General features: G+C 34.1%; 1 pseudogene; it reads right to left on the reverse strand.

Moving 5' to 3' along the window:
- Positions 1-1,082: 1,082 nt before the first annotated feature.
- LOC145065841 (hexokinase-3-like) lies at positions 1,083-22,478 on the reverse strand (annotated as a pseudogene).
- Positions 22,479-24,017: the final 1,539 nt, after the last annotated feature.

Genomic DNA, 24,017 nt, shown 5'->3' on the forward strand with positions numbered 1-24,017 from the left:
GCAAAATCTTTGGAAACTAATCTTGCACAAACTCCCTACAATGAATGAGAGAAAGATTAAGAAATTATCACATAATGAGCTGAATTTCTATATTAGGTTGTCCTTTGTACATTAAGTCAAAAATCTTAGGGGGATTAAGCCATACATACCTCTATCAAAAGGTAAACGCTTCAAGCTTCAAGTGTAATTGTCATACATGAAAGAAAACAGATAAAGGAATGTGTATATATAACATGGCTTTCAAAACTCACTTGATATTTACTCGCTTCAAGATTTGCAAACACTTAAAATGGAATGTTGGATCATTTTCACTGTTACATAAATTATGCTTTGAAGAATTACTTGTGCACATGACAAGTTAGCACATGAAATTTGTGAATTTTTGGGCTAGTCTGCACTCTTGTATTAAACTGCACTTTTGTGCTTACACTTAAGTTAATCACTTGGTAAGAATGAAAATAGACTTCCATACCTAATTATAGGCTTTTACCTCATGGTATTTGGAGTCTTTATGAATTTATTATGAATTTTCGAAGTTGATTGATGCAAACAGTGGGCTGCATGGACCAGTCTGCAAAGATCGGTACTTATACCCTTAAAGGAATTTGAATTAGGAAAAGTGGTCCAATGTTCAGTGAAACTAGATACACTAACCTTTCCATAAAACTAGACTTCATGATTTTTGGACAATCTGATGGCCTTGTATGATTCTTATAAGATAGGGACAGATTGCAGCAACGTGTTGAAACATTTCATGACAGCATCAAACAAAATAGGATAAACAACTCACTTAAACTTAGAATCGGAATAAGAAAACAAAGAAAAAATGTAGTAGACATTCATAACTTTCCATATTGAAAACACCATTAAAATTATCAACCTAAAACCATTTCCCTTTCTATGGCATGAATTACCATTCTGCCCTTCTCTTCTTCCTCATTTTCTGCTGCATTTTCAGAAAGAAAATAAAAAAAAAAATGTGTCGTAAAGACGGTGAAAATCATGGTACTTAAGTGCTGCAGCAAATGATGCAAGAAAAATCACACTCTAACAGAATACGAATTGAGAGTCATTCCATTCCATCAAAATCCTTTAAAAATATTGTTTGTTGGGATTTCTGCAACTGCTTCATTCAAATATTCCCTAAGAATCCTGTAGCTTAAATATAATCCACCTTCTATTGCTACAACTGTTCTTCTCATTTTCCCACTTTTTCCACTTTTAACCCTTCTACTTGTAATCCCTGCATTCCCATCCCTACCCATATTTTTCAAAATCCCCACAAAGCCCGCAGCTGCTAACCTTGCAGCTTGTCACCACATCACATATTTTCACCACCAGTTTTCTCACTTTCAATGGAACATCGTTTATCTGATAATTAATTAAAAAAACACATCTTTTTTCAAAAAAGAAAATAAACCCGGATTCAAAAAAGTATTTTATTATATAGAAACTAGGAAAAATCTTACATTTAGGGTTTCTTCTAGAATCTTGGCAACTTCACTCAGGTTTGGGGTGTCATCTTCATGCATAGCAGCCATTAATGGTGTACCGAGTATTTTCAAGAAACAAAATATAAATTTACCTTTTTTGTAATCCCATTTGCTGAGAACTTTTTATCAATCTACACAATGTACTTTACATTTCTACCCCTATATTGGTAAAAAGAGTAAAGAATTTTCGTTTTATGATATACCTTAACACGAATGTTGCTGAAAGCTTAGCGGAAACTAGTCCAAAAATATCTGATTCTAATGACATTTTGTGAATTACTCTTCTTACAATGTAACCTAAATACATTCCCGATATCATTTTCTCAAAACCCTGTATTATTAATCACAAAAATCGTATCAAGTAAAAAAATATGGAAATTACAGAATGAAAATTATCTTGGATAAAAATAATTAAATTAACCTGATCATTTGGGTTCTGACTTTCTGCATCAAGATCAATGTCATATGATGTTCTAGGTAAATGTGAGGACCAAAAGTTACCCCATTCCATGTTTATAACCTAACTAAAGTTAATTTACATTACATAAGTGAATTGAACTATTATTTTTTATAAATTAATTGATAATTGAAAGACTAAAGATACCATGCCTCCTGAAGTCATGAGAAGACCTTGACATTTTATAACAGCTTCAGCTCTCTCCAAATAACATGCATTTGTTCCTGTTCCAATTACAACTGCTGCAACTGTATCTTTATCATAGAAATGTCTAAGAGCTAATGTCCCAAAACTATCATTCACCTATATATAATATTTTAAAATCATATTAATAATCTTAACAACTATACGGAATTACATAATAACAATGAACAAAAGTCCTTACAAGTAGGACTCTTTCATGCATCACACTAAATTGGAAACAAGGTAAAATCAATTGAGTTCTTGTAGTCTAAAAATGATACTCAAACAACTTTGGAAAGATCTATATACAGTCATACCAGGTACCTTGAGCTAGAAATTTCACATCAACCAATGGGATGTCAACAAGCACCGATCCATTTTGTAGAAGGTTCCTAATTGATGACTTTAGCATGAATGATTTTGAAGGCGATCGGTACCTAGGACTCCCACTCAGATGAAATTGCAAAGAGAGAAGAGAGAGAGAGAGAGAGAGAGAGAGAGAGAGAGAGAGAGAAGATTACCAGATGGGCTGATTCTCAACCTTACAAAGGTTTCATGATCTGTTTATTTTCTTAGAATATCAACAAAATGCAAGAAGATCAACTTCAGTAGATAGCAGAATGAGTGTGGATGGGTCCGATTTATCATCATCAAAAAGCTCTGATCTTTCTGATAGTATAGGATCTCCAGTCTCTTCTGAAAAAAACCCTAAAAAGACAAATCACAATCGATCCAATAATTTGTGATTTTGACCCAGGAGGGTTGTAATATTGATGATACAGAGGTGCAGAAAATGGCTTCAAAGGCGTCATCATCTTCAGGGTGCAAACAGAATTTGGACTCGATTTAACTAGGATTTGAGTTGCATAAATTAACAGGAGAAGAAAAGTAGATAGACACTGCCGATTTTTCTTAGACAGATGATCATTCGGTAGGAGCATGGCCGATGGGGAAGGACAGTATTCGGAAAAGGTGAGGAACGACATGTTTGATGAGACCGATAATAAGGAGGTCAGGAGTAGGGGATAAGCGGATCGAAGAGGAGATTGATAAGATGAAAGATAGAAAAAAAGGTAGAAGGCGGGTTTTCAAAATTTTGGGGATTTCGTTTCCCCCTGTCTAAAGGCACGTTTGATTAAAATTATAAAGCAACAGACATAGAGGACGCGTGTTTAAGATAAAGTGCCTTCCATGTTTTTAATTTTTTTTTCTTTAGATACTAATTTAAGGGCACGCAAAAACGGGTGATGTAAATCCTTAAATTTTTTGAAAATATGACACTATTTAAGGTCACTCTCTTTTGTGTAACATAAATCAATGCGTGTCGTGGTTTGCGTGTCATTAAAGGCATATATTATAGTAGTGTCCGTACTTAAAGTGTTTGATACAGACAATAATCATAAGTAAATCCATACTTGAAATGTTTGATGTAGAGAGACATCATTAGTAAATCCATACTTAATGTGTTTGATACAGACAATAATCATAAGTAAATATGTACATGAAATGTTTGATGTAGAGAGAAATCATTAGTAAATCCATACTTAAAGTGTTTGATATAGAGATAAACGAATCTATGGTTTCTAGTTAAATTGTCCAGTTAATGTTGATGGTGATTCCTATAAGCGAACTATGTGACTAGATATAATCTCTTATGACGTTTCATTGGATGTCGTGGATAGATGACAAAAGATATTTATCACTCGCTTTGATTGATCTGTCGAGGTTGTAGCTAGTAATCGTGGGTGTGGGTGTCAACCCGTATAGATCTATACATACGTATCTCGCTCTAAGGATTAACGGTTAGAGAAAAGTGGATATACTAAGTGGTTAAACTTAGGTAATGAATAATGTCTCACTATAAAAGCCATTAAGTAAGGTATATGATATAGTTGTTCTATAAAAGTCGCTTGATATATTCGTGAAAGTGTATATTACTCGGTTAAATAGATATTAAATTGCTAAGTGCATGAATAAATTCCAAATATATAAGTGATATAATTTCTACATATCTATTTATCATATGTACAAATCTATGCATGATATATATAAAATAATGCAACGTTGATAAACATTCATAACACATATTGTTGATATGCATTACTTCGTAAAATCATAATATTCTTATGATTTATAATTTCTGACATGCAACATATAAATTATATTTTCTAGTTACAACATATTTTAAACCCCTATGACATGCGTATGTCATGATAAAAACTAGTCATGATATATTATTTTGAAAAAAATATCGTTTTAAGCTAAATATGGTTCAACATGCATTTTTCATAATCGATATACGTTTTTCATATGTAGTCTCCCCCAAAACGTGACGTTCCATACGTTCAAAATAAACCTTTGGAACTATTTTTGTTAGCTAATAAAACCAAAGGGTAGTTTTTGTATTAATTACTAAGTATATGGTGGTTTCGCTAAAATAATTAATTATAGGGACTATTTTTGTTAAACTCAACCAAAGGAGGAGCTAAAGCAATTATTTTAAACCAAATTTTGGGAGAAAGGGACTTAATCAGTAAAAAATTACAAGGGAAGGTTAAACCGTTTATTTTAATTCCAAGTTAGGAATGGAGGGACTAATTTGAAAAGATGATACACAAGAGGGTTGATTTTAAATAAAATCAAAAGAAGTCTCCACTATACAATCTTGTTTAAGTTACAGATTGTGAAGAGGAAAAACGAGACCCACTTCAAGGTCACATGTTCGACTGAATATTTACGAATGAACAGAAACAAAATTTTTCCAAGGTGGCGGTGTCGACTTACAATAGCAGGTGGTGGCTAGAGTAACTCGACAGTAGCAACTCGGTGGTGGCGGTGGGTTGATCACGATGACAGTGGGGTGGCAATGGTAGCTCCACGGCCTTCGTTCCTTCTTCTTTTCGCGAGAACAAGAGAGAGAGAGAGAGAGAGAGAGAGAGAGAGAGAGAGTATGTGTGTAGTGGTGTTGATTATGATGGCATGTGCAGAATAAGAAAGATCTAGTGAATCATCATACAAATCATGAACACGTGGAGTAAATAAATATTGTTCAAGCTCTCATTAGTTTTTATTAGAAAGAGTACAAATGGGTATGCTAGATTCTTCCTCTAAAACTAATACTCTCCAAATGGTTCCTTGTATAATGGGTGTCACTTACTTCGTAATTATAGGAAAGACTTAACCCATTTACACATACAAGAGGGTAAGCCTAAACACTCCACATCCAAGCATGACTTTGCACCCTAACATTATCCCCCTCAAAGTTAGGATTGGATGTTCTGGCTTCAATATCCAAGGAGCCCACACTATCAAGACCAAACTCCCCTCAAAATAATACCGGTCTTTAAATCCGCAAATGAATACCTAAAAAACTGGAGAAGCTTCGAATACCCACTTTTCATTCTCCCATTTTTATAATAAAAAATGATTATAAAACCCATTAAGGGTGAGAAGCGCCCGAGGATTAATCTTCACAATACTCCCCTTGATGTGTGCCAAAAATGAAACCTTGAAAATCGTGCATCGAAAACAATCACGAAAAAGCCTCGAAAAAATTTCCAATTTATGAAAGTTTTCGACTTTTGGGTGAGAGTTGCAAAATTTTCTAAAATCCAGGTTAAAAAAAATATCGCTTTCAAGATTCTGTAGGGACCCATTGTGCCAAAAACAGCTTAAGATGCAAAACTCTACCCTATTTGCGAAACTGGGCATAAAGTGTAAATTCGCACCAACTGCAGGGACTGAACTTGCAAAATCTTCAATTTCTCAGCTGTGTTAGCCCTGTTTCGAAATTGGGTATTTTCTACCAATATTTCGAAACTGCAAGGACTCACTTCGAAACTTCTACATTCTTCACAATTTTTGCTCAAAATTCGAAACTGAACTATTTATGCCACATCGACAAAAGATGAGGGACCAATTTTGAAACGTGGTTATCTTCCCTAATTCTTTACACAGGTAATGAAATCAATAGGTTTCGCTTCTAAACGCAAGAATTCGACTAACGAATCATCTTCTTGATCATTCAAAGGGAAATCGAAAACGAAGCCATGCGAATCACTGAATAATACCTTGACCATTCAATCGCTTAACTGTCGCTTCCCTATTTCAAGGGTTCCCAAAATCATTGACATCAAAATCAACGCTTCGCTTTTTAGTTAACAAGACTTCATTCTCAACAAGTACGGCTTCGTTTTTCGATAACCGAAAATCGATTTCACTTCTCAATCGACCATCTAGTCATCAATCGACCTAACAAAAGTTTTTGATGTCAACCGCTTCAGCCTTCATTTTTCAGTTAACACACATCCAAAATTCATCTTGACCATCAAGGCTTCGAAAATTGAACTTTCAAAATCATTAATCCATTTAAAGTCGACTCCAAAATCCATTCACCTAAATTCCATCTATCGACGATCTATCCTTCTCAAGAAATTTTCGAACCGTCAATTAGGACATCAGTATACAACTTTCGTTGTCGGCATATCAATTCTCAACTTCAAGGATTCAATACTAGTCGATATCAAACAACAAACCCACATTGACATCAACAAATCAAGTCCATCACTTCTTCACTTTTCATTCAAGATCGACTCCACATCAACGACTCTTGACGATTCAACCCAAAATCAACAACACACTTCGATTCAAATCGACATCCAGAATCGAGTTTTCGTCATCAAGAACATCGACACCTCCAAATTCGAAATTAGACTCAAATTAGACTAGATTTCGACTCTTTCGGCCTCAAAACAACTTGTAACTATCGATTTCAGCATACAATTCACCGATTCATCTCTTGTATTCCAACTTTGAATTTTTCACAGTTTGGCTTTTCTAAGTGAAACACCAAATTGATAATTCAAACACCAATTTTTGGATCAAAAACTTGATAAACTAACTGTTCTTCACAAAAATTTCAAAGTGCTTGACCAATTTTATCAAAATCAATAAGTCAGATGCTGATGTCTGTGTGATGTCTTGAAAAAAATCGATTTCATCACATATTAAATTAAAACTCATTTTTAAATAAAGATTCATCAACGATCGGAAAGAAACAATGAGAAACCGAGATTAAGAAATCAAGATCAATTGATTATGAAGATGATGAGCTGAACGTACAAGTAAGATATACGTATGTCGACTGACGCTCAGAATTCGGATTTACTCAAACAGATCGAATCCTTTTTAAAAATAATGATTGGGCTCAATGAAATGTGATGGATTAAACACATTTTGGGCTTAAAGATAGAATGAATACTAAAAAAATGTGTTGTAGGATGGGTTTCGATAGATGAACAGTAACATTTCAAACAACAAAAAATTTGATTTCGAAATTTAAAAAGAAATATGAGAATATGATTTTGGTTTTGATCTAAACAAAAATAATTGTATCAACAATGAGGTTGAAACGGATTAGATCCAATGAGGCAAATCGATCAAAAATGACAAACGAAAAATACGGATCGAAATCATGGATGTTTTGGAATCCATTTGAGAATTTGAGATACCTTTTTGACGAATCGAGTTCCATTTTCAGTGAACAAATCAAATTTAGAAGATCTTGAATCTTTTGTTGGAACAAGAAAATCTCTAATTTGAACATTGTACCATATACTATGTGTGATGTACAACTCGTTCTTCGTGTTCTTCAACGATCCAAGAACATCTTCATAAGAACCACCAACACTTTTGGGTTTTGACTTAAAATTCAATGCAACCTTTGGAAATTTTTGCTTTGGAACCCAAATTTGCTTCAAGAATTTCGGATTCACAACAACATTCAATGATTTTTGTGAATAAACCCGCTTGTTTTTATGTTTAATCTTCTTCTTCTTTTTCTTTCTCATCTTTTTGCATCTTGAAGATTTGATTTCATGAACAAACCCACTTTCCACAACTTCAACTTTGTGAGTTTGAATCAAATCTTTTAGAGTTTCATACTTGTGAATTTCTTGGATCACCGGCTTCCGATAACGAATCATGCCTTCAAACGAATCACAAGAACACAATATATCATCAGTTTGAACTCCAATCAAGCAAAAAACTTTTTCATCTTCATGAGAATCAACTTAAATCTTCTTATCATGAACTTCAAGAACATCACATTGAACTTCATTGTCTTGAACTTCAACAGACTTAAGAGCACAAAGATCATTTGGATTTTCAATTAGAGAAATGTATTTCTTATTTAAAAAATCTCGTTCTTCTCCTTCCTTTTGATTTCTACTACGGACTAATATGGACAAGGCAATTTTATTCAACCATACAATCTTACAAAGTGGTTAAAAAATCAAGCTTTCATTATCATCCTTCAAATCTCCATAAGAAACCATATTACCCCATGAAATCAACTTGCTTAACACCAACCCAAAAAATTGATCTTAATTGACTTTGTATTTGATATATTCAATGATTATTATCCAACAATCATACGGCAAATCCACCATGATCACAAAACTTGAAATATTTTTAGAGAGAGAAAGTAAAAATCACTTGAATTCTAGTGAAAAAATCGAATTATGAATAGAATCAAAGATGAATTCGATTTCTAGAATCCAATCTCTTAGTAACACGAACATCAAAGATCAAAAAATGAATCACCAAGTTTAGATTGCCACCATGGATCAATTATTGATCAAATCAAGAACACCCGCTCTGATACCAGTTGTACTGGTGTTGATAATGATGGCATGTGCGGAAAAAGAAAGATCTAGTGAATCATCATACAAATCATGAACACATGGAGTAAATAAATATTGTTTCAAGCTCTCATTATTTTTTATTAGAAAGAGTACAAATAGGTATGCTAGATTCTCTCTCTAAAACTAATGGTCTCCAAATGGTTCCTTACATAATGGGAGTCACTCACCTCCTAATTATAGGAAAGACTCAACCCATTTACACATACAAGAGAGTAAGCCTAAACACTCCACATCCAAGCATGATTTTGCACCCTAACAGAGAGAGAGAGAGAAAGGGGGGAAGGCAAACGAAAGGAAGCAGCAACAGTCGGTGGAGGGTGTTTTATGGTGGCTGAACTGTCACAAAAATAAAAGGGAAGGGGATGCTCCTCGGTGGTTCACCGTAGTGATGGGTTTTGAGCACTACATCATTCCTATGGTGTACATGCAAACCCTAAAGCTTTGGATCTAGTTTGTCTAATGAACATGCAATAATCATCAAAAGCCATAAACCCTATATCTAGCATTCAATAATCAATATTATCATAATATAGGGTTTAGATCTTACCTTTGATTGTTATGTAGCAATAACAATCTATTCCTTCTTGTAATTGGCTTCTAAAAGCTTAGTGTCACAAGTGTCACACCTCTAATGGCTCAGAAACACCAAGAGCAAGAGGATGACTTAGGAGAGGAGAAGGAGGCATTAAAAACGTCCAAGAAACTCCAAGGAATGCTTAGCCACGTTTTGGGTGCCCTAGGGGTCTTTATATAGTGAGGCTATTAGGGTTTTGAACTAGGAAACCCTAATCTGACTACTTAGGCCCTAAGCAGCCCATGGAGTCCCTCCTTAGAGGCCTTGGACGAATTCTCATGGGTTTCCCCATAGGTATCATCCACTCCATCCTCTATGGAGTCCATTAGCCCAATATCCAACTATCACACAATTGACAGTTCTAGCCCCCTTTATTTAATTAATGTCTTTTAGCCACAAAATTAATTCTTATTAACTCTTGGCTAATATTAATTAAACAATATGATTTCTCTTTTAATATATTATTCATATAATATATTAATAAATCATAATTAATCTTCTTTCTCCACAAATCATCCTATCAAGTTGCTTTGGTGAAGGCAACCCAAAAGGACCATGCTCAAAATCGGGTACATACCAAAGTAGTTATGGACTTAGACACTAATCCAACAGTCTGCCACTTGGATAAGTCTAACAACTATTATGCGCATGACTTCAAACCTGATCAACAATCATAGCTTTCAAAAGCCACTGTCAACTCTGATCATATCAGAAGTGTGTCCTATTGATAAAGGATCATATATTCCTCCATTCTAGATATCGTATGAACTGATACATGGACTTAAATCATACTCTATGTTCATGTGTTGTTTCCCGATTTCCGATTTATGACGACTGACAACAGACTGTAATTGAACACATCAACTTAGTCCCGGCTTGGCCAAGTGCTTAGGTGTCATCACTAAATCATCGAGGGGCCCACAGATATCGCTTTTATCCCATTTTGGGTGAAAGGAATGGATAAACTTCGACTCAATGCTCGGTTGTACTCACTCACGAAATCACACACAACAATACATTTTATAACACCAAGTTACTGGTGCGTTTACATATTATCAATGTGTAACCGACTCGCAAGATACAACTCACACATTTCGGTTTCAAGAATATAAGATATTATCATCTCACCAATCACTCGTAATAAAATCCATGAAGCGATCCTAGTGAGTGTGGGTTTAACCCAATGCTCAAATCATATTCATAAGCAATCATGAACGCTGCAGCAAACATTTGCTATGTGTAATACACTTTAGTCAATCTACAAACCATTCATGACAATCTTCTTTCATACCTACTCCCAAAGTATGAGCGACTGTGGAACGTTCAAATAATCTTATTATTCAGGAAGTCAAAACATGCAAAGTGAAACACAAGAATAATTGAACCCAATATGGCCCTAAACTTTTGAGTATAAATAAAACTACTTTTATTTAATCACCATATTGATTACACATTATTCATTGTATAATGTTTCGGGTAATCAACTTAGTACTTAAATTATAACAACAATTGTCCCATGCTCTTAACATGCAGAATATGTTTACCTATGGTCCTTACTTTGTGAATAGTATAATTGAATAACATTTTGAATCACACTCATTTCACAATTCCCAATCCTTACCACAAGTGTGAGAATACCAAATTCTTGCCACTTATAGAATATGTTAGATTTTAACATTTTATGCAACAATTCTTTCATAATGTCATAGCGCCAAAGTCACAAAGACTTTGCCAATGAAATTACAAAGTCATCTATTGAAGATTGTTGTAAGACAATTCCATAGACATGAAGTCTCACATTTAAAGCACATTCCTTTGAACATCCTTCTTGCATAAAAGTTTCTAATCTACATAGAGATTCATAAATTCCAACTCCAAATATGGAAACAATTCCATATTTACCATATGACAACTCATTATTAATAGAATCAAATCTAATAATGTCAGTATGGTCCTTCCATTACTATACTTCCAACTACTCATAAGCGACCAATCCTTAGCGAACCTTAGATTTTCCTATTGATAGGTGATTAATCACCTTTAGTCATATCTGGTTCCAATCCTATTTCCCTTTTAATGCCCTATGAATTTGGAAAATTTTATAACACGCAATTATTATAGCGTATGCAATCGATCCTATGCCCGAAGAATATGGGAGATGATTCATAATGTCTTACATAAAGACGTGATACTTGATCAGTCTTTTGCTACCATATCTCTATTTGCCATGTTCTCAGAATTCGAACTATGAAGAGGGATGCCCTAATCATAATCGAATTTGAGAACACAATCTTAATTTTATATGACTAAATTAGATAAAAAATCAATCCAAGCTTTTAGAACTGAAATGAAGTATAAAATTATCTCCCATAATTATAGCAAAACAACTTTTCAACCCTTGCAACTTTGCAAGTTGAACCTTTTGTTTTCTATAATTAATATTGCTATCTCGCAATACTTACCATAATTATCATGCTCCCACTCACAGGATGATTATATCGTTTTTCCAAGCATAACACTTATTCTCCCACTAGCATTGACATGTATTCAGAAATTAGTTGGACTTCTAGAAACCAATACTTATCGAATTTATTTAGAAAAGTTCAGAATTCTAAAACCGAGACGATTTAATAAGCCTTTATCTAAGCTTCTCGAACATATACACCTTTCCTTAGATAACCTATATGTGTGTTTAAACAATTTTAGAACTTATAATAATAACTCTAAAATGTTCAGACCCATTTTCCATTTTCCACAATTCGAACTATAAAGAGGGATGCCGAAATCATAATCGAATTTGAGAAATGCAAATTACACAATGCTATCTTCAAAATCCTTCTTAGTGAAAGCGTTTCCTCACAATCATGTTCATGAAGGAGAGAAACCTTATGACACTCAGATTTTGTGGTGTATGTGCTCCTATCCATGTGAATTTTTCATAACCATAATCATAAGACAATAGTTGTGACAAATCCAAACTCTTATGGATCGAACTTGTCCATGCTTAATATCTTGCCATAAAGGGTCCTACAATTTCTTCCAAGTTATTGAGAAACTCACCCCTACTTTTCAATGTACTTTCCATTAATTAAGGTGCCTTGCCCCTATGCAACCTATTGAGAACTCATAGAACTCACATGCATAGTTGACCAAACTGGAATGGCACAGAAACAAGAATATGTCAAAACGATAGGTTAGAAACCTCAAGTCGTGTGCTAGTAATTAATAGCAGGTTTACTCTCGATTAGTTCTTGAAACTTTTCAAGATATTTAGACTCCCACTAACCTCTTGACATATTAGATTCTCTTATCAAGAAACATTTCTTGACAAAACAAGTATTCAAGAGGTAGTGAATGTCTATATCAAGACAAAACCTACATGCAATTTGGTACTAGTTGGTCTTTGTCTTATTCAAGACATCACAACTTACCAAAATGTGCAAGTATAAGAACATTCCTAATTAATATTATGTCAATCAAGTCACAATCTTGGAGTATGACTCTAAGACTTGATTTTGGAATGAAGTACGATACATCTTATTGACTTAACCACTACAACAATTCTCGATTCCTCTTCTTAGCCAAACTAGTGCACTAAGGTGTCCTTGGAGGACGAATTGTAATATGGTTCCTATGATTACCAAGACGATCATAAAACACGATACAAAAGTATTCTCCCTTCTTCTTAGATTGGAGAAACTTTTTATCTTTCTGCCTTCATTGATTCTACTTATTCGTTCTGCCATTCATTGAAACTTTTCAATGATTCAGAATTACACTTAATCTTGTAAGTATAACCACATTTACTAGACTTTCAGTAAATCATGACGAATAATGTTATTGTTATTTATGGTGGACTTGACCAGTGCACAAAATTGTGAACTCGATCACCTAGTCCTTCACTTGACTCTTTGTCAAGGAATTAGCCTTAAAATTTCTAAGTACCAAGATTTCCATACATCACATGATTCAAATCATATGATTCCAAGCTTTTGTCCAATTGAAACTTAGGCGATGAGAATCTTTCCTTACTTAGAAAATTATGACATTACTAAGAATCACATCCATTTAATATTGCTTATAATAGAAACACACAAACATCAATTTTCACAATTGCCATTGCAACGAAAGATAAATAAGACAAAATCAAAATTTATTTTATTGCGGAAAAATATATCCTTACAATGCAAATGAAAACTATGTCATTACATATTCCTGACCAATTTATCATAACTCTAAGCAGCAGCTCAAAAATCTTATCATCGAATCCATGCGATCGTAATCCATTTCTTCACAATCAAACTCAGCTCGCTCCTTCCTTTAAGCTTCCTCTCTTTTCTTCGATCCTTCAAAACATCAAAATGTAATATTATCACATCATGTATTAAGAATCTCCAAATAGGAACTTGATGGAGTTAGATAGTGGATTTTACGTGAAGCAGAGTCATACATCTTGACTCTCCCATATCTTAGATCTCTCAGGTAGTCAGGGCAGCTTCATAACCAATGCCCCTTCTTTTGGCATTAGAAACATATGGACTCTTCTGGAATGGTACACGTGACTATCTCAGACTCAGCCTTTCTCTTACGTAGAGAAAACTTTTCTAGACTTCCAATGTTGTCATTGCCCGTAGAAGGTTGGCATATTGATTTATCAGACCAATTTGCTCGAATAGTGTGCCAAATCATTTCTGATTCAGCAGCAATAAGCAAAGAAGTCAAATTAATAAGGGTCATGTCATGGTCCATCACATAGTACTCTCTAACGAACTTACCATATGATTCGGGAAGTGATTGAAGAACCAAGTCAACAACCAACTTCCTTGAGACATCGACACCCAACATCCTTAACCTGTGAATATGTGATATCATCTTTAATACGTGTGCACACACAGACTTTCCATCTTTGTGTCTTATTGACAATAAGGCTTGAGTGACCTTGAACTTTTCAAGTCTTCGAACACGTGGTTCAAGGAGAATTATTGGAGTAGGTGGAGGAAGTGAAGCATGATTTCCATTTCCATAATCCAATCGTGGAACATCATCTTCACGTGGAAAACTTTTTCCAACGGATTCAGGAAGACCATAGTTGCCAGACTTTGACATCTATAAAACGGGAGAAAAATCAAGTTAGTTGATTGAGTCCTTAATAAAACACCCAAATGAGATATTAAGGCAAGGACCCAACACAATATTCTACAAACTGGAAGAGGGATGTCGTAATCCAATTGCAGAATATTTGAAGGTAGGTAAATGATGATTTACCAATTTTCACAATGAAAAACGAAAAAGGAGGTTAAGTTTTAAATGTATTGGAAACTCCTAGATCTTTTGAGATTCATTGAACTTTTCAATAGCATGTTTAAATCTCAATATGCCCCTCGATTTGTGACTGGGTTGCGGAGGATCACAAAACAAGGTGTGAATAACCAAACAAACATATATGGTTCCCCCAATGTTACAGTCACCTATTTGATGTGCCGGTTAACCACACACGCTCCACCGAACTATGACAAACATCGAGCCACCCTTCGCCACCTTTGCTTAGAACTCAATTAGTGTACCGGTTAACCAAACACGCTCCACAAACGTCTTAGCAAGGGTACAAAGTGTAATTTCATGGAATTGCATCAATTCACTTTTGCCTAAAGTAACTAAGATGGTGAATTTTTTGTAAAAAATTTAGCTACTTTAACATTCATTATACTTTTAATGAGGAGAGGGTTTGCCCTATCCTACCCGTTCGGCTAACGACCCTCCACCAATCAAGGAAGCGGTGGATGAGAGTGGACACCCATTAAACGGCCATTTTATAGGCCATAACCTTATACCTCCCTTATAGATCGGCTTCGTGAATGAGGCCTACTAACGGTAAGACTAGCAGTTTAAGTTATACATATATAATATTAGACTTTTAATGTTATATATAGTATAAGGGTGTATTTTACACTTTTAAAATACTAGGTGCTTTAATTTTATAAATTACACTTTTAATTTAATTAAATATAAACCATATCATTATGGATTTATTAACTCTCTTTTAATTATACTTTTAATTAACTTAATAAAACCATAAGGGTGTAATTTGAACTTTTCAAAACTAGGGTTTTAGAATTTAAAATTTCAAAAATTAAACTTTTAATCAAAAAATTTAATTCCCAAAACTTGAGGGCAAGTTTTGAAACATTTCAAAACCTTAGGGTTTAGAATTTAAATATTCAAAATTAAACTTTTATTCAAAAAATTTAAATACCAAAACTTGAGGGCAAGTTTTGAAACTTTTCAAAACTATCTAGATCGAATTACAAATAATTAAAATTAATAAAATAATTGGTAATTATCTAAATTTGACCTAATTCAATTTCTTACTAGATAATTCAAAACAAAATTACAAAAAATTAATATTTATTTTATAAAACAAGTAAATCTTAATTTTGACAGTTATCTTCTATTTTGGTAAGGATAATCACCAAATGTTGATAAAATTCATATTTTATTAATGAAAAATGTTTTAGGTAATTATCCCACAGCAAAATATGTCAAAATCCCGAAGTATCCTCTGTCTGGCCCCGGGACTCGCCGAGTCAGCCTGGCTCGCTGAGTTCATCAACTGACTCACCGAGTCAGTCAGGCAGAGGACCAAAAACTTCGATTTTCAGGTAATGAATGATTAAACAAGCATCAAATACATCAAACAAATAGCCTAGGCTCTGATACCACTTATGGGTTTTGAGTACTACATCATTCCTATGGTGTACATGCAAACCCTAAAGCTTTGGATCTAGTTTGTCTAATGAACATGCAATAATCATCCAAAGCCATAAACCCTAGATCTATCATACAATAATCAATAATACCATAACATATGGTTTAGATCTTATCTTTGATTGTTATGTAGCAATAACAATCTATTCCTTCTTGTAATTTGCTTCTGAAAGCTTAGTGTCACAAGTGTCACACCTCTAATGGCTCACATACACCAAGATCAAGAGGATGACTTAGGAGAGGAGAAGGAGGCATCAAAAACGTCCAAGAAACTCCAATGAATGCTTAGCCACGTTTTTGGGTGCCCTAGGGGTCTTTATATAGTGAGGCTATTAGGGTTTTGAAGTAGGAAACCCTAATCTGACTACATAGTCCCTAAGCAGCCTATGGACTCCCTCCTTAGAGGCCTTGGACGAATTCTCATGGGTTTCCCCATAGATTTCATCCACTCCATCCTCTATGGAGTCCATTATCCCAATATCCAACTATCACACAACTGACAGTTCTAGCCCCCTTTATTTTATTAATGTCTTTTAGCCACAAAATTAATTCTTATTAATTCTTGACTAATATTAATTAAACAATATGATTTATGTTTTAATATGTTATTCATATAATATATTAATAAATCATAACTAATCTTCTTTCTCCATAAATCATCCTATCAAGTTGCTTTGGTGAAGGCAACCCAAAAGGACCATGCTCACAATTGGTTTAAGTACATACCAAAATAGTGATGGACTTAGACACTAATCCAACACGTAGTACCACCACTTCCGATGGTGTTTTATCATTCACAAGGAAGGGAGATCCGACAGCCATCCATTTTCTGACGACCCTTTATAGGTCTACTCCTCTTCGCCGGCAGCAGCAACAATAGACATTGATGGTGATAAGCAGTTGAGTTTGTCGATAAAAGGTGGCAAAAGGGTGGAGGGCAGCAGGTGGCGGTGGTTCTTGGTTCGAATAAGGAGGAGGAAGAAACACCACAATAACCTTTGTGGCTGATGATGGCAGTGGGGAGGCAAGGGGTTGGTCTGATAGCTACTTTTCTTATTCTTCTTCTTCTATTCTCGATGGTAACCAACAAGGGGAAAAAGGAGTAGAAATAGTGATCACGGGTGCTCATGGTTGCTTTGCTTGACTGAGAAATAAGAAGGAGGGACGAAAGGGAGAGACAAATTATTAGGCAGAGTTACATATGGTAATTAAATAAAAAAACATAGGATGTTGATTGTACATGGGTCAAAAGTCCAAGAAAAGAGTCGACCCTTTCTTATTCACATGCTTGCAAGCATGCCTTTTGTGTCTCCCATTGACTTATGCCACTCATAAGTCTCCTCGATCTATGTGAAATCAATTTTGGAGCCCGTAAAAATATTTCAAAAGTTCCTGGAAAATGTATCGGTCGTGGTGATTTCAAATATTTAAACAGAATTCAAATCCGAATTCCAATCCGGTATACGAATCTCCATGAAACGGTGTTTGGAGTTTCGCGTTAATTGGGTTTCCGATTCATCAGTTTTTGCGAATCCGATTTCGATCCGGGCTAAAAAATATTAGAATAGTAAAATCAAATACTAGATCGGAGCCTAAGTTCAGAAACATGTTAGAAATTAATTTACGAGATGTGTAGCTACCTCAAATTGAGTAGTGTCGTGTTCGGTACCGTGTAAAATCAGGTATATAGATGTTTAAAAGTTTAAAACATCTATAACTTTCTCATACGATTTCTGTTTGGACGTTCTTTATATCCACAGAATACTGAGAACATGTTCTATCCAATTTTATCATCCATGGCCCCCATGTAGGTCAAATGTGAAAATTAGATTTTAGGGCCTCATATCTCACTGATTTTCGACTACTTCCTGTTTGATGATGATGGACAACTTTTCGAGCGTTTCAAGCTATCACGAAGCCACTTAGGAGTAACATGGTTTCATTTGTACTTAAAATCATCGAGGTACTATGGCGTATGTCCTACTACAGTGTTGTTCGTGGGAAATTGATTGTCTTTTGACTTAGACCTAAATTTTGGGATTTCACATGTGTCAAGCATTTGCTGGTCCTCATCTTCTGGTTAGTGGAAGGGTATGGCCTTAACTTCGCCATGTGCCGCACTCCGATGCTGCCACATCACCCTCAATAGGTATTTTTCACAATTTTCGAAAAATCATAATTTTCGCATATGAGCTCCTTTTTCGACGTTCTTTATATCTATGTGTAGGTATTTCTGAGTACAACAACTTTATATTCGATCTCAACAACTAATTCTCACTCTATTTTAAATTCATATTTTATAGAGATTACATTGTTAATATCCATGAAAAAATGATAACTCTTTCATACGATCTCCATTCTCGACTATCTTTATAATGACGGATCCGTATTTACAAGATCTTCAACTCTCATTTACATTGTTTTGGCTAACAATCATCCGATTTTAATTTTGATTTTGGTGTCACATATAGCTTTATCGTATCGGACATGAAACTTCGGAAAATCATAACTTCTTCATATGAAGTCATATTTAAGCCTTCTTTATACGCATAATTTTAGAATTACAATTACTATGACTTTCATTTAGATCAGTTAGGCTAATAAGCAACTTATATCCGATGCATATTTTATGACATACTATGTCGTATATGGCTTAATGCAAAAATTCTAAAAATCATAACTTGTTCATAGGAAGTCAGATTTATGCGCTCGTTATACTCACAGAATTGTCTTCGTGACTACTACAGCTTTAATCAAGACCATTTATCCAAAATAATCTTTAATTTTTAAACATTTATTAATCTAAATTTGTTAAATTTATAATAGTAATGTTTTATACAAATATTATAAGCCCATAAAACTTTTACGCAATATATAAATATCCTTTAAATAATTAGTATCGCGTACGAAAGATTTATAATTTATAATCCTTAAAATGACTAGCTCGAATTTGTGGGCATTACATTATTGCTCGTCACCGAACACACTTTTGCATGCTCTTGTGAAACACCATCTCTACATACGGGGTGAGTACTCTAGCAACCTCCCTTAAAATTTAATATCATCATTTATGGTTGTTGTAAAAGTAAAAAAAATAATTAAATATTTTATCTTATCATTAACTCCCATGAAACTACGTTCAACAAAAGTCCGTTGAATGTAGTCATGAATTACCTCACTAAGCATTATTATCGGTACATTGTGTTGATAAACCAATAACACAAGGAGGAATTGTCGAATATCAATGTTGAGTACATTCCAACATATGTTAGGGAAATAGGCTTTTGCCCATTTCGCATGAGTAGCATTGGCAAGCCCTTCACATGCAACATGATTTATCCGACATAATGTTTATTGAAAATCATACATAGTACATGATTTGCACGTATGGAAGTACAAATGTTCCTATTGTTTGTTTCAACTAATTCTCGTTCGCATATACATGAACACGCTCTTATAATAATACCCATGATAAGAATAAGGGAATACCTGACCTATGCAAGAACTAATGACATCGTCTATATTCGTTATGAATGATACTTCGCTACCTTCTCCTAGAGTTCCTTCAACCTCATCAGGAACACTACTAGAAAAAAGGCCTTTTACGACGCTCATTGCGCGTCGTAAAACGCTCAGACGACGCGCAAATGCGTGTCAAGGAAGGCCCTATCATAAAGAGAGACGACGCGCTTTTGCGCGTCGTCTATAGACGATGCGCATTTACGACGTGCATTTATGACGCGCAATTACGACGCGCGTTTACGACGCGCAATGCGTATCAAGGAAGGCCCTGTCATAAAGGAAGACGACACGCATTCGTGTGTCGTAACCTTACGACGCGCGTGTTTATGACACGCAATGCGTATCAAGAAAGCCCATGTCAAGAAAGGCCATGTCATAAATAAAGATGACACACATTTTTGCGTATCATAATTTTAAATTGTAAAAAAAAAATTATTTATGGATTTACTAATTTTCAAATTAAACTTGCATTTAATGTCCAATAATAGAAAATAATATATCATATATAAAAAATATAATCCATTACATAAAATTTAATGTCATACAAAAATACAATACATTGTAATACATTGGTATTAAGGGGACCTAATTGTACATTGCTATTAAGAGGTTTTCCCTAACTATATAACCTATTTGTATAACCAAGTCCAAATGAAAGTATCCACGACCTTCTTCCAGCTGTGTTAGATTCCGAACGAATTAACCTATATATTAATAAAAAAAATAACATTAACATATAGCAATAAATAATAATAATAATAATAATAATAATAATAATAATAATAATAATAATAATAATAATAATAATAATAATAATAATAATAATACCCATATTAATAAGTGCATTAAGTCAAAAAGAAAACACAACTACGTATTTGTCTATTTTGTTGACTGGATGAACTATGTGAATGTGAGTAAATGACCCTATTACCCTTCTGTACATATGAATTCAAAAAGAAACACCCCTATGTCCCTTTCTTAGGCTAAATGAACTGTCTGAATGTGCGTAAATCAAATGACTATCTTACCCCTTTGTATGTACTATGTCAAAAAGCATCACCCCCTAGTGAACTATCTGAATGCAAGTAAATGACCATTCTACCCCTTTGTATTTGTTAGGTCAATAAGAAACACACCTATATATATGTCCCTTTTTTTACTAAATGAATAAATTGTTTGAATGCAAGTAAATGACCATTTCACCCTTCTGTATCTATACCCATCAAAGTAAAAGATGCTGAATGATAAATGATACATTAGTGGATGATATGTCACATAACACATACCTAAAAAAAGCAAGAAATGGCTTCATTAACTTTCTTTTCAGTAGAACCCCATGATGATTGAAGATGTGCTTGTGAAAGAAGACAACAGCCAAGAAGGTGAAGAAGTGTGCACCATTCGTTGTTTACACCCTGCATACCACTAGATGATGTTTTCTCCTTGAGTGTATTTTGGTTCACCATAGCTAGAAGATGCTTCAAAAAAAAACAAATATACAAATGAAAGAGGTGGGATTTGGAAGGTGTTTTGAATCAACACGGTTTTGATGTTTGAAAAAACTTTGATGATCAAGTAACAAATTTATCTGCATATGTAAATTTAAAGAATAAGCCTCTAGCTTTGTTTTGACATTTTTATTGTATGTATTTATGTATGTATGTATGTATGTATGTATGTATGTATGTATGTATGTATGTATGTATGTATGTATGTATATATGCATAAACATTTCTTTTTCTAGAATAAAACATCAAGTGCTTACCTGGCCACCCAACTTCACCATGTAGCTCAGCAACAATAGAATTCCCACTGCAAGAACAATATATTTATTACTTGTCCTAACAAAACAAATTGGATGCATGCATGTTAATTAGTGACCTTCTGAAACTGACCAAATTAGTTTGATTGTTTGTGCCATTACACACCTGTTGAAACAAGAATCACAAAATAAATGGCACTAACAGAGATTGTCAAAACTTTGAGTAATGAAACAAGGGCTTCTGATAAGATCCTGCTCGTAAATGTGAAACTATTTATAAAATGAAGAATAAAAATGTGAAACTTACTACAAGCATCATGAGTACAAATCCGGTCAAGGCCATTACAACTCCTGTAAATGAGTTCAAGATTACCAATTCACAATTAATATTAAGTGTTGTTTGTATAAAAAGAAGTATATAAATTACATTTTGGTTCTTATGTATAGCTGATTTTTTTTTCAATTCTAGTCCTAACATGTTTTCTTTTGTAGTTTTGGTCCTTATTTTGAGGTTTTTAGTTTATGTTCCAACTAAAATGACTAAATTTTTGGGACCAAAAGTAGTCATTTACTTGGTACAGGGACCGAAAATGTTACAAGAAACCTCAAGTAAGACATAAAACTACATAAAAAAAAGAAACAACTTTAATCAAGGACGAAAAATGTAATTTAGTTTTAATAAAAGCAGTCCGTTACCAAAATATGGAACTATTAAAGCTACAAGTAGTGTGAAGAACACCAAAATAGAATCACAGTTGCCAATGTTACAACTCCAAAAGTTGCTCAAAAAAACCTCTGGAATTAGTCCCTTTATCTCAGTCAGGGGTAAAAAAGGAAAATTACTGAAGGAAATAGAAATTAGAACCTGTAATATAGGAGAGTAACTGAGGTTTCTCAGCCAAACTGTTGGAAGGATAACAACGGTGGATATAATGGCACATAAGTAATGAGAATCAAGATGTATACCACCAATATCCAATTGAGCTAGTGGGAAAAGTGATGATAAATTGTCATTCATCATTATCAAATATTCCATACAAGAAGACTGCAGTATTAATTAGCATACAATTAAAATTTTTAATTAGATATAATCATGCAATGGAAATATGAAATTAATATTCACAATTAATATTCACATATGAAATTAATAGTCACCACATGCTTGTTCTAGTGATAATTGGTAAGAATTCATACCAGAGAACCCAAGGGTGGCATTTACCCTTTGTTTTTACTTGTTTAAATCAAACCTTTAAGTGCTCTACTTAAATGCAAATGTGTTCTTTTTCTTTCTAAAACAGTTTGGTTTACACATTTAAAACAAGAAAACAAAGTAAAAAAGGGAGGAAGGAGTCAAAGGTACTCTCATTGCTATTGACAGATTTGGTCTACCCCTAACCTGTTCTCCCTAGGCCTGGTCTGAATGCCCCTTTAGTCTGGCTTTGTTGCTCACATATTTTTCTATTGATTGTTGCTAAGAATGACACACATGATAGAAGACTGAGATATCTACTCTTCAAGTGAAAATTTTATAGAATCATGGATATTTAAAAATAAACAGTATGAATTTTTCGTATAAAATAACCACCTCCAGTTTTTCAGGGAACACCTCATCCTATAAACCAAATAAAAAAAAGAAGCTAAAATTTGGTTCACTAAATAGAAATATATAATAACAGAGTTCGGGAGATGGAATACTCGTGTTTCTTGAAGTTCAATTGCCCAGGATAACCATGAAATCTAAAGACCATACTTATACACATCTAACAACCCTGAAATCAAGATGCATAATCATCCAAGATTCCTGGAGCTTTTGAAGGTCCTTTCCTGAAACTGTGTTGCAGCCTTCTAGATTGGGAGTCGTAAAGATTTTCCTTTATGAACACCAAAGATCTCTTTGCAACCTCCATGTACTCCTGTGGCTAAATTTACAAAAATAATTAATTTAAAACATGAAAAATAGTAAACTTTTTCATCTTTATTTCAAGATTCAATCTTACATCAGTTCCAGCAACAGGAAAATTGAATTTTGTTACATCAGGTTCGTTGTTGAGGATCTTGGATGCTCTAGCAAATGATGAAACTACAAGTCCGTTCCAAGACACAATGACCTGTGGATTTGGTCTGTTAAGCACAAATGACAAGAATACCCTCGGATAAATATTTTCTTCCTTATCAGTTTTAGGGTTCCTCCCTAAAAAAGACAACGAACAAATGACAAGAATACCCTTGCGATAAATATGTTCTTCCTTGCGATAAATATTTTCTTCCTTTAAGCAGTACTACTGTATCTGATGAATGAATATAGAGTAATACCTCTTTCCAGATGAACGAATAGAATAAGTAGAGAACCTAGCAAGTTCCCAAGAGAGATCAAACTCCAATGTCGTAAGTACAAAGATCACAATTGACAGGACTCAGCGAAAAAAGACATTTTTTAACCAATGGTAATGTACAGGGTCAACTGAGATGTAACTGAATTAGCTAAAATACCTTCCCAAATAGAATGATATTGCCAGCATTAGAGCCAAAAAAAACTCCTCATATGCATCGAGCATGT

This window comes from Lactuca serriola, chromosome 1 (genome assembly GCF_051521515.1).
Source record: "Lactuca serriola cultivar US96UC23 chromosome 1, Lser_US96UC23_V15, whole genome shotgun sequence".
NCBI lineage: Eukaryota > Viridiplantae > Streptophyta > Magnoliopsida > Asterales > Asteraceae > Lactuca > Lactuca serriola.